The sequence below is a fragment of the Ovis canadensis genome, chromosome 5 (genome assembly GCF_042477335.2).
Source record: "Ovis canadensis isolate MfBH-ARS-UI-01 breed Bighorn chromosome 5, ARS-UI_OviCan_v2, whole genome shotgun sequence".
In the NCBI taxonomy this organism is placed as follows: Eukaryota; Metazoa; Chordata; class Mammalia; order Artiodactyla; family Bovidae; genus Ovis; species Ovis canadensis.
Genome location: NC_091249.1, coordinates 69,880,723 through 69,896,461, shown reverse-complemented (window position 1 = coordinate 69,896,461; position 15,739 = coordinate 69,880,723).

The following is a 15,739-nucleotide window of genomic DNA, read 5'->3' as shown; positions in this document are numbered from 1 at the left end:
GGGGCAGCGCTGGGACTAGAGAGTATGTCTTCTCTCTCAGACATAAGGCTGACAATTCCTTATCAGGCAGAAAGCAAACAGATTGTGGTGATTTGTTTGTTTTAGAAAGTTCTTTCGTGTCAGTTCTGAAAAAGCAAGCATGCTTGACGTTTGAAACAGGGGAGATCTTAGGGATGGAGCAGATGAAGTCATATGTCCCCCCAGGTGCAGAGCCCTAGTTTGGATCTGTGTCAATTTCAGAGATCACTTTCAATTCTTTTTTTTTTTTTTTTCCCCTCTCCCTTTTATGGAGGGTGTTTTGAGCTTCAACACCACCACACCTTACTCTATTACCTGTCTCCTTCAATTAATTTCCAGTTTAGATTTTGTGCTTATCAGGAAGCCCCTTGCCATTTGAGACCCTTTGCTGTCGCCTCTTGGTAAAGCTGATCTGCCTCCTCTGTGAGCGGCCCCTGTCCTTCCACCCTGCAGAGAGGGCCACTCCTGTGGGAACTCTACCTGTTCCCCTCTCCTGTTCTTGGACATCCTCTCTCTCTCTTACATACCCACATCGGCACCTTCACACACTGGCACACGCATGCTTGCACAAGGACCAGTAATGTAACATTTATGTCCCAGAGCAGTGCGAAGCCTTTGAACAGACTATCTCCTTTTCCTGCCAACCACCCTTCAAGGCGGATGCTATAACTTTCCCAGAGTCACAGAGGTTGTGATCTAGGTGGCCTAATCCCAGGGCCTAGATTCCTTATCATTATTGTTCCGTGTGTTATAAAGTTATGTATTTTCCCTAAGTACACCATGTATGTTTACTTAAGTGTTATGTGAAGATTCATACACAATATTATGGATGCTTCCTGTAACCTACCCCATCTTCAGATTCTCCCATCCCTGAGAACATTCCATTTCAGGAAGTCAGAATAGATCCAGTGCTACTATATTTAACAATTATAATTTCTTCAGAATAAAATGGTGATGGTAGAATTTCCAACACTAATGTGGGGCAGAGAAAGTTTACGCTGAACAGGAGTGGTGTTCTAGCACCTTTCAGGTCACACCCTGTAGGTGGTCCCTACCATCGTCCACCGACGAGGTTAGTCTTAGTGGAAATTCCAGGAGAAATTTTCTTTTGAAGCTTCTGAAGCAGGGGAAGAGTTTTCAATGGGGATTTCATCCTGGCTTACCCAAATGCAAACCTGGCATCAGATCAACTGAACAACCAGTCCTCCAAAACAAACAAAAAGGTGAATTCTGCAAGGCTTCCCAGACTCCAGGCTCAGGCCACCAACCACCCTCACCCCATCAGCACTCCTGTTTATATTTGTACAATTATGTACTGATTACAGACTGTGCTCTTTTTAAATATACCTGCTGTGTGATATTTACGAGTTTCTGCTGCTTGTATGTACAAGCATACCTTGATTTATGTTTAAAAAAAATCTGATCATAAATATTCCCCTGTGCAATATCCCTCAGTAGATTTCCATTGACCTTAGAATACAATCGAGATCTTTTTTTCTGATCTGTCAGGCCAGACGTAATATGGTTCCTGCTCAGTCATTGACTTACGCCCATGTCTCCCCCTTTGCTCATCCACTTAGTCCCACTGGATTTTTCTTTTCACTCGGGATAGTTTAAGTTTTTCTGCCATAGGGTATTTGTTCGTATTTCTTCTTTCTGCCTGCAGCTTGCTTTCTAATTGCTCTCTTCTAGTTACACTCCCACACTTTGTTTTCTTCACCTCCTCCTCTGCAAGTTTTAGCTTAAATGCTGCTTCCTCCAGGAAGCCTTCCTTGATTCTCATTACTAGAAACTTTATCATCCTATGCTTCATGACAGTTATCACAGTGGTAATTCAGTAATTTTTGTAATAATTTATTGAATCCTTGATTTCCCCCCAGTAGACTGCAAGCTCCAAGAGAGCAAAGCACTTATAATAGACAAACTACTCTATCCCTTGTACTTAACATAGTCATTGGCATGTGGTTAATGCTTCATAAATGTTTTTTGGGTGAATTTATGAATGAACGGCATAATGTTTTTAAAAACTGTGTCTGAGCAGGGACTTCCCTGGTGGTCCAGTGGTTAAGACTCCACGCTTCTAATGCAACTGGTGTACGTTTGATCCTTGGTCCAGAACTAAGATCCTGCATGCCTTGTGGTGTGGCCAGAAAAAAAAATGTATCTGGGCTTTTGATAATAGTTTTATGTTGGAGACCTCTTGAATGTCACTTTGTTCTCTGCCTCACATCTTATACTAAGAAGTTTTGCCAGATTCAAGTGGTGGCTACCTAGCACTGTCAGGACCCTGCCATGTGCCTCCTGCTTCCTGCTCCAGAGCTTCTCTGATGTTGCAATATGGGGTACCATAGGAACTTGTTGTCTAGTCACAAGTGCATGATCCAAAAGTGTGGACCACCTTTCACTAATGGTGAGTCTATGGTAAAGGCTTCTTCCTCTCATCCTTTGGAGTGAGAAGTCTTGAGATTTCATAAGACTCTTCAGAAGGTTCAGTGGATTCCCAGGTGGCGATAGTTGTAAAGAAACCGCCTGTAGATGCAGGAGACATAACAGGTGAGGGTTCGCTCCCTGGGTCGTGAAGATCCCCTGGAGGAGGGCACAACAACTACTCCAGTATTCTTGCCTGGAGAACTCCACGGACAGAGGAGCTTGGTGGGCTACAGTTCATGGAGCCCCATGAACTGCAAAGAGTCAGACAGAACTGAAGTGACTAAGACGCACGTTCAGAAGGTTCTGTGGCATGAGTAGCACTCACTCATTGGGTGGCTAATGCAATAATGCATCCTCGTATCATCTCTCCTTCATTCCCTGTATTACCCTTTCATCCCTAACCTTTGCTCCCAAATAAATTACCTTCAAACAAGCAAGTGTTTGTCTCAGGCTAAGATAGTGTCTTTCAAATTTAAAATTAAATCATGAAACAGGTGTACAGACAGTTTTGTCAATCAAATTGGTTTACTCATTGGAGTTATCATTTTAGAGATGTGCTCTTTTCATTTGATCTGTTCTTAACCCTTTGGAGGTCTTTGGTGCTTTTCCGTAAGGGGAGCCTGGTGGGCTGTCGTCTATGGGGTTGCACAGAGTCGGACAAGACTGAAGCAACTTAGCAGCAGCAGCAATCATTTGTAAAGAAATCCATAAGTCCATTAAAGGAGTTCAGTTGCTGGAAATCTGAGGTATTATGTCAAGGGGTCATGAAGACTCTGTTGACTATCCCTGGACTCTTGTTGGCAGACCCCACGCTTTGTAATTCCCAGCTCTTTGTTCTCAGTACCTGGTATAAATTTGAATATAGGTTTTAAATATTTGAATGAAGCTCTATTATCTGTTTCCATGATGCTGAATTTGCCTTTTGTGATTTGGTTTTCTAATGGTATTGGGAAACCTTTGGAACTATTCAAGGATCGGAGAAAAGTGGACATCTTTCGAAGAGTGGAAATGTGTAGGAAAGCAGAATGGCAGTGGTTGAATGGCTACTAGATGTTTTGTCTTTTTTTGAACTGAAATTTCCTTTCTAATCAGAAGGATGTCTGCAGGTCAGGAATACACTTTAGGGAATTCCTATGCAATCACCGGACCCACAGTGACCCAAAGTCCTGGCAAGGCTGAGTTACGCCAGATTTTCTTGAGATGACTGTGCATGCCTGCGTGCTCAGTTGTGGCTGACTCTTTGCGACCCCATGAACTGTAGCCTGCCAGGCTCCTCTGTCTGTGGAATTTCCCAGTTAAGAATAGTGGAGTGGGTTACCATGCCCTCCCCCAGGGGATCTTCCTGACCCAGGGAGCTAACCCGAGTCTCCTGCATCTCTTTCATTACAGGCAGATGTTTACTGCTGAGCCTCTGGGAAAGCCCAGAGATGACTAATGGTCTTTAAATTTCAGGACAATGGTAGGAACCAGCAGTCACCTAGTCTGAATCCTTGCCCTGCCAGTACCTAGATGGATTACTTGGGCTGATTATTCCATTCTTCTATCCCTTGGATTTCTCATGTTTCCAATGAAGTTACTAAGGAAACTTATCTCACTGAGTTGTTCTGAGGAGTCTGTGAAATGATGTATTGAGTAAGTGCTTAATAGCTATAGAATTGTCTTCACCTTTTTCACTTGTGTAGGCAGATCCTATAAGAGAACCAGGAGTCAGGCTGTTCTGCCTCTCTCCCAAGCTCAACTCTTAAAGAGAATACGCCAGGCCAAGTGACTGGTCAATTTCTTATTGACCAAAATGCTCTCACAGGACTTCCTAGTGATCCAATGGTTAAGACTCTGTGTTTCCACTGCACGGGGTGCAGGTTGGATCGCTGGTTGGGGAACTAGTTGGGGAACTAGATCCCTGTTTGGTTGCTTTTAGCCATAATCACATTTTTTTTTTTTTAACATCAAACCACTTTTTTGTTGAAATAAATTTATTTTAAAAGGGAGCTTCTAAAATACTATGTAAATGGAAAACCAGTTTCATCTGCTGCAATTTGAAGGCAAAAGTGCATTTCATTAAACTAATAAAATGCCATCGAATTCCAGTTGACTGATATTGCCTGCCTACCTCTGAACTTGCAGCCTGAACAGTGTGTTAGAGGGAGAATTAGCAAGTATGAGAGAGGCGCTGAAGAGCAGCCCTAAACCGAGGCTTTCTCCTTGATGCGCTCAAAGGCCTGAAAGAGAAATGGATGCTTTTCTCGCGGTGTGACTCACTGTTATGACTCTGTGTTGGGGCACCCCCGCTTTTTGAAACCACCCTAGTAAAGGAACTGGAGAGATGCAAAGAACCAAAAGAAGGACAGAATCCTACCCGTTTTCTGCGCCATAAATGTTGATTCAACCACCTCTGCATTGGGTGAGAGAGTCTTACTTGCATTTCTTCCCCTTAATTTTTAATAAAAGACAATAGTCTACTACGCATCATTGTATTCTTTCCTCTACAGAAGGTTGGAAAGGAGTTCTAAAGGCAACTGTGTGAGAGTTTTAAAGGCATCTGTAGATGTAGGAAAGAGAGAATTCTATTAATATTTTTAAAAATAATTCAGCTGTTTAAATCTGAGTCAAGTCTGTAGCCTAGTTATTGTATTGGGTTGGCCAAAAAGTTCATTCAGGTTTTTCTATACCATCTTAGAGAAAAACCCAAATGAACTTTTTGACCTACCTAGTACTATGCTCTTTTTATACTGTATTGTTTTTATATACGATATTATCACTCAGGGAAGATTGGCAAAGGGTCCAAGGGATTTCCCCATACTACTTCCATGTTTGCAGCTTTTCGTGAGTCTATAATTATTTCAAAAAAAAAAAGAAAGAAAGAAAAAAAAATAAACCAGTAAAAAATTAGACACAGTTTTACAAACATGTCCCTATTTGACTCTGAAATACCACTTCTAGAAATTTATACTAATGGAACAGATATATACCCAGATATGTTCCTCATATAATTATTTGTGGTATTTTAAAACATCCTTAATGTCCAACAATAGGGTAATGGATAAATGGATAAATAAATAGTGGAGTAGATGGGTAGAAGATAGACACATACTAAAACTATTGAAAATTATAGTGGAGATGTATATTTAATGACATAAAGGACATACACAATTAAGTGATGATAGAAACTCACAAGCCATATGAGCCCAGGTTATGTAAAAATGTTAAATAGAAATATAATATTGAGACTAGAAGAACATATGCCCAAATGTCGGTGATAGTTACTTCTGCCCACTGGGCTTATCAATTGATTTTAATTTTTTAATTTTGCTCGGGTGTGTTTGTAGTTTTTCTACAATGAACATATATTACTGGTGTAATAAAGTTTTCAAAGATAATAAAAATAGCTTAAATCACTATAGATTTATGAAAACATTTACAATAGTTAAATCCTGTAACACTAATAGTCTATGAATTACAATGGATAAGATAGCCATTGAAAAGAAAAATAAATACCAAAGCTCTGAAATTGCTGTATGTAGACACATTAATCCGTAACAGATACTGTGACTTACAAAAGAAAAGGGCTGTGATCAGTTATTTCACTCAAAACCAGTCTTTCTCCTCTTCCTTTACAGTTTCCTTTCTGATGAAATCAGTAAATGTTTTGATTCAAAACCATAAGCAGGATCCAACCTTAATACTTATTAAACTCAGGGCAAGTCTGTGCAAGAGTTGACTCTTTGCCTGGGCTATTGGGTAACCACAATCTTGTCCTTTTGATCAGAGGTGGGAAAGTTGCAAAACTTAGTAATTTCCTGAATGCCCCGATTAGTCCTACATGCCTTTCTTCATAAGTAGGTCTTCGAGGATAATAGGAAAATACATTATAAACAGATACCTTCCTCTTTTTCTAAAAGAAAGGATTAGAATTATTTTGCTATAACTACTGTAAATATTTGTCAAGTCAATTAGACATTTTTTGGGCCCTGTGATGTGCTGATTATTTGTTAATTATCCAATATATAAAATGTTACTCACTCAGCCCTATAAATTGTTTCTCTTCCAAATAATCCCTGTTGCATGGTGCAGGAACCATGTCTGTGTCGTTCATTTGTGCCTGGGACAAATAAATATTTGCTGAGCGGTGAGGATGAGTCATTTGTTCTTGGAATTCTTACTGCATTCCTAAGAAGAAAGCCTGACACTTGGAATCTGCAGACATGCTTTGAAACTCGCCTCTGTCACTAACAGCACTGCGTCCTCGGGTGTTCAAAAGATCTAAGCTTCACCAATCCACAAAAGTGCTATCAGTAATACGTAATTGTCAGGAATGACATTAGGAATAAACTTCCTAATATGTGTGGGTAGCCCTTAGAATAGTCTAGTGCACAGTAGTTGCTTGAAAGATATTAGTTGACAGCAGCCAAACTCCTTATTTTGCCTTAGCTGTAACTGACTCCTTTCTGCCATTGTTTCTAACGTATTGTAGTGGTTAGTAAGTCGAAAGGTCTATGCTATCTTTTATATTTTTAATTTTTATTGGAGCATAGTTGCTGTACAATGTTGTTTTAGTTTCCGCTGTATAGCAATGTGAATCAGCTATACACATACATATATATAGAGAGAGATCCCCTCTTTTTTCAGCTTTCCTTCCCATTTAGGTCACTACAGAGCACTGAGTAGAGTTCCCTGCGCTATACAGCAGGTTCTCATTAGTCATTTATTTTACGCACAATAGCATATATATGTCAATCCCAATCTCCCAATTCATCTCGCCTTCTCTTCCCACCTTGGTATCCATGCACTTGTTCTCTACATCTGTGTCTCTATTTCTGCTTTGCAAATAAGTTTATCTGTACAATTTTTTCTAAATTCCAGATATGTGATATTACACAATATTTGTTTTTCTTCCTGACCTGCCATCTTATTAAATAAGAGGATGACTCAGAGAAAGTTACGGCTTCCCTGGTGGCTCAGAGGTTAAAGCATCTGCCTGGAATGCTGGAGACCCGAGTTCGATCCCTGGGTCGGGAAGATCCCCTGGAGAAGGAAATGGCAACCTACTCCAGTACTCTTGCCTGGAGAATCCCAAGGAGGGGGGAGCCTGGTAGGCTATAGGCCATGGGGTCGCAAAGAGTTGGACATGACTGAGTGACTTCACTTCACTTCACTTAAAGTGCTAATATTTAGGAGCTTCCCTGGTGGCTCAGAGGTTAAAGTGTTTGCCTGCAATGTGGGAGACCAGGGTTCGATCCTTGGGTTGGGAAGATTCCCCTGGAGAAGGAAATGGCAACTCACTACAGTATTCTTGCCTGGAGAATCCCATGGAGGACGGTGGGCTACAGTCCATGGGGTCACAAAGAGTCGGACACGGCTGAGCGACTTCACTTAGAAAAAGTTGATTAAACATCATATAATTGATTTTCTCATCTGTAAAACAGGGATGATAATAATAGTGCTCACTCCATAGGATCGCTGTAAGCATTCCCTGAGAAGATGCTTATAAAATGCTTCAAAGAGTGTGATACAGAGTTAGTGCTAAGTAAAGGTTAGCCATTATCCTCTTAGCAGACCTCTTATTATTTATCATGTTGTATCTAAAGTACAGCTTAACACTGAGCCCAACTTCTGGCTTCTTTTCTGAAGGAGTTATTCATTCCTATTTGGTCATTACATGATTATCAACTCACAGAGTAGCTGCCCAGTGGCTTATGTGGTCTTGGGCATTGTAGCATCTTACACACTTTAAGAGGGAGTGGAGGTGGCCATTTTGTTAGAATAAATACTAACAATAAACATTATTTTGTGACAGATTCTATGCAAAAAACTGTAACCCTGTTCTTACCCCAGTCTTAATAGAGAGGTTTTTGTTTGCCCCAGCTAGTTCTTGGGGGGACGTCAGGACTTATGTCCAGGCAATCTCTACTGTTAACCTCCAAGTCATCCCACTTGCTGCATTTATCATATAAAGAGAGACTATTTTAGTCAAATCCTTGTTGTAATTTTGATCCTAGATTTTAATCTTTAGTTCCCCTCAGTAAAGCTCAAAACTTGGAAACATACACAACCTTCACACAGTAATATCAGGGTAATATACAAGGAACAGAAATGGAAATAAGCCTGAAACATAAAGAGAGAAAGTATAGGGAGTATTTTTTTTAATAGATAAAACAACAAGAAGTATCAAAGAACTAAATAAAAACTAATCAATATATTTGTATAAAAATTTCTTCAATTTTACTGTTTAAATAGCCAGGACATGGAAGCAACCTAAATGCCCAGTGACAGATGAGTGGATAAAGATGTGGTACATATATACAATGGAATATTACTCAGCTATAGAAAGGAAATAATTGGGTCACTTCTAATGATGTGGATGAACCTAGAGTCTGTCATGCAGAGTGAAGTAAGAAAGAGATAAACAAGTATGGTATATTAACACATACATGTGGAATCTAGAAAATAATACAGATGAGCCTATTTGCAGGGCAGGGATAGAGATGCGGATGGAGAAAACAGACATGTGGGCATGGTGGGGGAGGGAAGGGTGCGACTAACTGGGGTTCTAGGGCTGACATATAGACACTCCATGTGTAAACAGCTGGCTAATGGGCAGCTGCCGTGCAGCACCGGGAGCGCAGCTCAGGGCTCTGTGATGACCTAGAGGGCTGGGTGGGGGTGGGTGGGTGGGAGGAAGGCTCAAGAAGAAGAGGGTATGACCTGCATGCAGGTCAGGAAGCACCCATTAGAACTGGACATGGGACAACAGGCTGGTTCCAAATAGGAAAAGGAGTACGTCAAGGCTGTATATCGTCACCCTGCTTATTTAACTTCTATGCAGAGTACATCATGAGAAATGCTGGGCTGGAAGAAGCACAAGCTGGAATCAAGATTGCCGGGAGGAATATCAATAACCTCAGATATGCAGATGACACCACCCTTAGGGCAGAAAGTGAAGAGGAACTAAAAAGCTTCTTGATGAAAGTGAAAGAGGAGAGTGAAAAAGTTGGCTTAAAGCTCAACATTCAGAAAACGAAGATCATGGCATCTGGTCCCATCACTTCATGGGAAATAGATGGAGAAACAGTGGAAACAGTGAGAGACTTTATTTTTTTGGGCTCCAGAATCACTGCAGATGGTGATTGCAGCCATGAAATTAAAAGACGCTCACTTCTTGGAAAGAAAGTTATGACCAACCTAGATAGCATATTAAAAAGCAGAGACATTACTTTGTTCACAAAGGTTCGTCTAGTTAAGGCTATGGTTTTTCCAGTGGTCGTGTATAGATGTGAGAGTTGGACTGTGAAGAAGGCTGAGTGCCGAAGAATTGATGCTTTTGAACTGTGGTGTTGGAGAAGACTCTTGAGAGTCCCTTGGACTGCAAGGAGATCCAACCAGTCCATCCTAAAGAAGATCAGTCCTGGATGTTCTTTGGAAGGACTGATGCTAAAGCTGAAACTCTAATACTTTGGCCACCTCATGTGAAGAGTTGACTCATTGGAAAAGACTCTGATGCTGAGAGGAATTGGGGGCAGGAAGAGAAGAAGATGACAGAGGATGAGATGGCTAGATGGCATCACTGACTCAATGGATGTGAGTCTGAGTGAACTCCAGAAGTTGGTGATGGACAGGGAGGCCTGGCGTGCTGCGATTCATGGGGTCACAGAGTCGGACACGACTGAGCCACTGAACTGAACTGAACTGATAGCTGGTTCACTTTGTGGTACAGCAGAAATTAGCATAACATTGTAAAGCAGCTGTACACCAATGAAAAATGAAAAAAATTCCTTTGGCTTATAACAACAAATGGAGAATCCCATAAATATAACCAGAATTATCATATCATTTTGTTTTCATGCCCAGTTTATGAGGTGACTGTGAAATAATTTTTAGCTGGAACTCTAAAATATGTTTGTCCTGCTGCATCTGCATTTTCCATTTGCAATATTATCTTTGTTTTGATCATCTGTGGGTAGATCAGGAGTACAAGAGCGTGGTCATTCAAGAAGAGGGCTCACATGCTGGACAGTTCATCTCTTTTTAAAAAATTTACTTATTGACGTAGAGTTGATTTACCAAGTGTTAAATTAATTTCTGCTGTATAGCAAGGTGATTCAGTTATACACATATTTATATTCTTTTTCTTCATGGTTTATCACAAGATATTGAATATAGTTCCCTGTGCTATACACTAGGACCTTGCTGCTTACCCATTCTGTGTATAATAGTTTGTATCTGCTGATCTCAAACTCCCAATCCATCCCTCACTTCTTCTCCCTCCCTGCTTGGCAACTACAAGTCTGTTCTCTATGTCTGTGAGTTGGGAAACTCATCTCTGATCCCTCTCTCCAGTCTCAACCACTCCTTGCCTCTTGCTTGGGGACAAAATATGGCTTGGATTCTAACCCAACTTCAGTATTTTGTCCTTATGTATTGACATTTTAAATATGCATTATTCTCTTTTACTAATTTCACATTTTGAAGTTTATTTGACAAAAATGCCCAGGACTTCCCTGGTGGTCCAGTGGTTAAGCGTATGCCTACCAATGCAGGGGTCACGGGTTCAATCCCTGGTCCCAGAAGATTCCACCTGCAAGGGGCAACTGAGCCTGTGTACCACAACTACTAGAGCCAGCGCTCCACAGAGCCCAGGCCCAACAACAGGAGCAACCACTGGAATGAGAAGTCCTTGCTCCACAACTAGAGAGTAGCTCCCGTTCACCACAACTAGGGAAAGCCCGCATGCAGAAACGAAGACCCGGCACAGCCGAAAAGAGTACATTTTGTATTATCTTGTAAATAAATACAATTTAAAAAAATGAAAAATGCCCAAATATACAAAGATACAGACAAGGGTTTTTACTGTTATTTTTTGTTTGTAACTGAAGATAAATGGGGCTAACCTAAATAACTGTCAGGAAGGGACCATAAAGTGGTCATTCAGAGGAATGCATAGGTAGAGTTGTGTGTATTGATCTGGATATAGTAAAAAAGAGAAAATTATAGGCAGCGCCTCTTAATACTCATATTATGGAAGGGTTTCATAAGGATTAACATTAATGATTGCAAACTCAAATGCATATGAGGGCCAGACTGGTTTTATAAATGGGTCAGGTAGGGACTGTAACAACCTTGAGAGCACACCCAGTGTGGAAGTAACTGGTACTACTCAGTTTCAGATAGTCGTTACTGGGAGGGTGGTGGATTTTTGAATTTTCCAAGAGAAGCTGTAAGTGATGGTATTTTTCATGCTACTGTGTGACACTCTATTTCCCTCTCAGCCACCTTCAAATCTCCACAAAAATATCTCAGATACAAGAACCTTTTGATGTTTAATTCATGGCAACTAATTGAAATATTTAAAAAAATACTGCACGAGGTCATCTGTAAACTGGATTTGCCTTGCAGGCTTATGGCACATCAATCTCTAAAATCCTCTTGCATGCGTGCATGCTTAGTCGCTCAGTTGTGTCCGGCTCTCTGTGGTCCTGTGGACTATAGCCTGCCAGGCCCTTCTGTCCATGGAATTCTCCAGGCAAGAATACTGGAGTGGGTTGCCATCTGTTCTCTAGGGGATCTTCCTGACCCAGGGATCAAACCTGGGTCTTCTGTATTGCAGGAAGATTCTTTACCAGCTGAGCCACCAGGGAAGCCCCACCGGTGGCTATCTCTGAAGAATTATATTATGGGCCAACATCCGAGCACAGTTTTCCACGTTCTACACATTGCTCTGTGTTTAAGGGTTTTTAGGACTGTTCCAGAACCAGTTTATTGGTCAAGGTGAGTGGGTAAGGGGCCTGTACCCTTGAGGAGCAAGGGCTAGGGCCTCTGCAGTGACCTGGAAATCCACATCCTTGGACAGGTCCTTCGAGGTAGAGGAGAGTAAGTGGTTTTTGGAAATGTGCAGGTCCAAGGTATGCCCCAGTGAGGAGATGCCCTCTGAATGGATCATATCTGCCCCCTGAATGGATCTCCTCCCATGAGGAGGCTCATGGGAACAACCTTGACCACCAGGAGCCTCTTGATGGACAGCTGGTCCCATGGCCATGACTCGCCTGCAAGAGAACTATGGGGTGCAGATGGTAAGTGTCTGCTTCCTGCTTCCTTCCATGAAGATGTTCAGATCTGCCACAAGCTCCCTCTACCCCACCTGCAAGGCAACTCAGCACAGCCCCATGTAGCTAGGGTTTGACAGTATTATTGGTTGTCCGGATAGTGTTCCATCCCCTGCTTCTGACCCCACCAGCCATGGGCCCCTCAGGCAGAAGGCAGTCTGCTGGGAGACTTGGTATGAAGCCATGGTCTGGCGTAGAGAGCTGGTGCACACAGGGTGCTGGGTAGCTCTTGAACTTGCAGCTGCACACACTCTCCCCGTTCCCATCAGATGGGCTGTAGAGCAGTGAAGCTTTCTTGTTTCTTTACTGCTTTTATGATAAATACAAACACGCCTACTTCGCTGGCCTTATGCTAGAAAGGTCTGAACCAGAATGAGTTTCCAGACCATTTCAGACTGGAACCAGTTCCCGGATTTTGGTCCAGCTTTGGTTGTATTACTGACAGTAAGAATCTCGAGTCTGGTGGATACCCCTGGGCTTATCCACATAATGATGATGGACTTGTCTGGATACTGCTTTGGACTAGGGTTTCTACAGCCTCGAGGTACTTCTGGTCATGTTGGACTGTGTGAGTCCTCAATGGTGGAAGCAGCATTTTGAGAATGTTGGGATAGAATGATTGTCTCTGTCATTTCCATGGTGTGCCCGGAGCTTGTGAGACAAAGGGTGTCTAAGTGATCATCTGTCATTCATTCACTCTTTTATTCAGCAAAGATGTTCTGGGGGTTCCCTGGTGGTCCAGTGGTTAAAATTTGGGGCTTCCATTTTAGCAGGTGTTAGGATTGATCCTTGGTCTGGGAACTAAGATCCTGCATGCTGCGTGGTGAGGTCAAAAATATAAAAATAAAAAAAGAAAGAATAGCTCAGGCTCTGCTGCCACCAACATAGATGCATCTTCTGAGAGCTTCCCATGTGTCTGGCCCTGTGTTGTACTCCTGTGAGAGTGAGGTATTTGTGCGTAGCTCCCAGCTTAGGAGGTGACATCAAATCAAACAGACTGAAGAGTCCTGTGGTGAGGGTCAGCACACACGGTGCCTCGGGAGACCCCAGTGGAAGTTGGGGAAGACTTCCCTCAAGAGGTGGCACCTGGGCTAAGTTGGGAGAGATGAGCGGGAGGAGTTAGCCTGGTAAAGGAATGGAGGGGGCTGTTGAGAGACCCACAGGTGTAAAGGCATGAAGGCAGGAGAGGACCTGGAATCTTCTGGGATCAGCCTATACTCCGTAGAGCCTGAGTACTGGCTTTGTGGCAGGAGATGTCGGGCTTTCAGGCCAGCGTGGGCAGCTACCTGATCGCAGACACTTGACACAGCAGCCTGGAATCCTGGACCCCAACCTGAAAGCACCCGAAAGTCAATGATCGGTTTTTAGCTAGGGAGATTGGGGGCTGTTTTATATCAATATCTGGAGTCAAAAATGGTGCCCTACTCCAGCATTCTTGCTTTGGAAATCCCATGGACAGAGGAGCCTGGCAGACTACAGTTCATGGGGCTGCAAAGAGTCAGACATGACTGAGCTCAGCACACATATATCAATATATTTCTGTCAACAAATATTTTCACCAGAGTTTTCATTTTACGTTCCCTTGATTCTGTGAACCAAGAGGGAGGGGGTGGAAATGCTGGTGTGTTTTTCTGAAGTGAAAAGAAAGAGCCATGTGTTAAAAAAGAAATAACATGCTACAAAATGATGGGTGAGAAACAGTAGCTTTTTTACCTTCCTGTGCTGCTTGATTTTAGACATTTCATGACATGTTGTACATTGTCTGCAAGTTAATTAAGCCATCGACTTGGAAGGTTGCTGGTAAATTCCAAACCAGTTTCGAGGGTGTGTATATATTCTGTGTGGGGAGCTGGTTAAAGGCATCTGAAACATTATGATAATCCTCGCTGAGTATTGCTAGAATTTCTACTGGCAATTCACCCATTTCTGGCATCATTACCCACAAAAGGCTTGGCTTCCCTGGAAAGGTAGATGAATACCCAGTTAATAGTAAGAGAATAAGCATGTTTAACTTGGTAAGAACTTGACTTCCCTGTCCCACAAGGGGAAAGGGAAAAGTTGGTGGTTTTGAGAGAGAAGGGAGGGAAGGGAGGAGCAGCCCGGGGTGGCTGGTGACGCTGTGAAAGCCCCACAATTGCTGTCGAGGTGGTTTTTCACCCCTGGAGCAGGGTGATCTCATTCGTTGCTCCCTATGCACTCAACCCTGGCTTTCTGCTCTTTTTGCCATGAGGACACCTGCATCTGCTGAATGTGTAAGTGTGCCTCAGGGAGGCTGTGAGGATTCTTAGAGGCAGACTAAGCAGGATTCAGGTGCTACTCTGCAACTTACTTAGCTAGTGGCTTATCCTACTTGACCTCATTTCAGAATGCCTATCTAGCCTGGTCTTCTGTGACAATGGAGTGAAATGAGATGTTTGGGTACAGTGACTGGCACATAACTGATGTTCAATAGATGTTCACTTCTTTCCTGACCCTTGACTAAAACTGTTGGGTTGGCCAAAAATTTCATTAAGGTTTTTCTGTCAGATGGTAGGGAAAAACCCAAATGAACTTGGGGACCAACCCAATACTTTTTATTGGTTTCCATAGGAATAACCATTTGAATCCCAGACTCTCTCCCTGCTGACTTTTCACCAGTGAGGAAACACATGTTTAGAGAAGTGGGAACCTGGGGAAGGGAACACCCTGTATTCCAATCCTGCTGTTACTACTCACTTGGGACAGGTCGCTGGATATTTTTGAGACTTAGGTTTCTTCTCTGTAATACGGGAACAGCAATGCCCAACACTTCCTACATCTTCCGTGGTCATTGTAAGGACTCAGTGAGGTGAGCCAGGGTTCCCAAAACTTAGAGCATCAGAATCACCCAGTGAAAGTGAAAGTCGCTCAGTTGTGTCCAACTCTTAGTGACCCCATGGACTGTATAGTCCATGGAATTCTCCAGGCCAGAATACTGGAGCGGGTAACCTTTTCTTTCTCCAGGGGATCTTCCCAACCCAGGGATCAAGCCCAGGTCTCTCTCATTGCAGGTGGATTCTTTACCAGCTGAGTCACAAGAGAAGCCCCAGAATCACACAGTCACTTTGTTAAAACAGATTGCTGGACTCCTTCCGCAGGAGTTCTGATTCTTAAGTCTTGGGGGAGGCTGAGAAATTGCATTTCTAACCAATTCCCAGGTAGGGCTGGTATGGTGG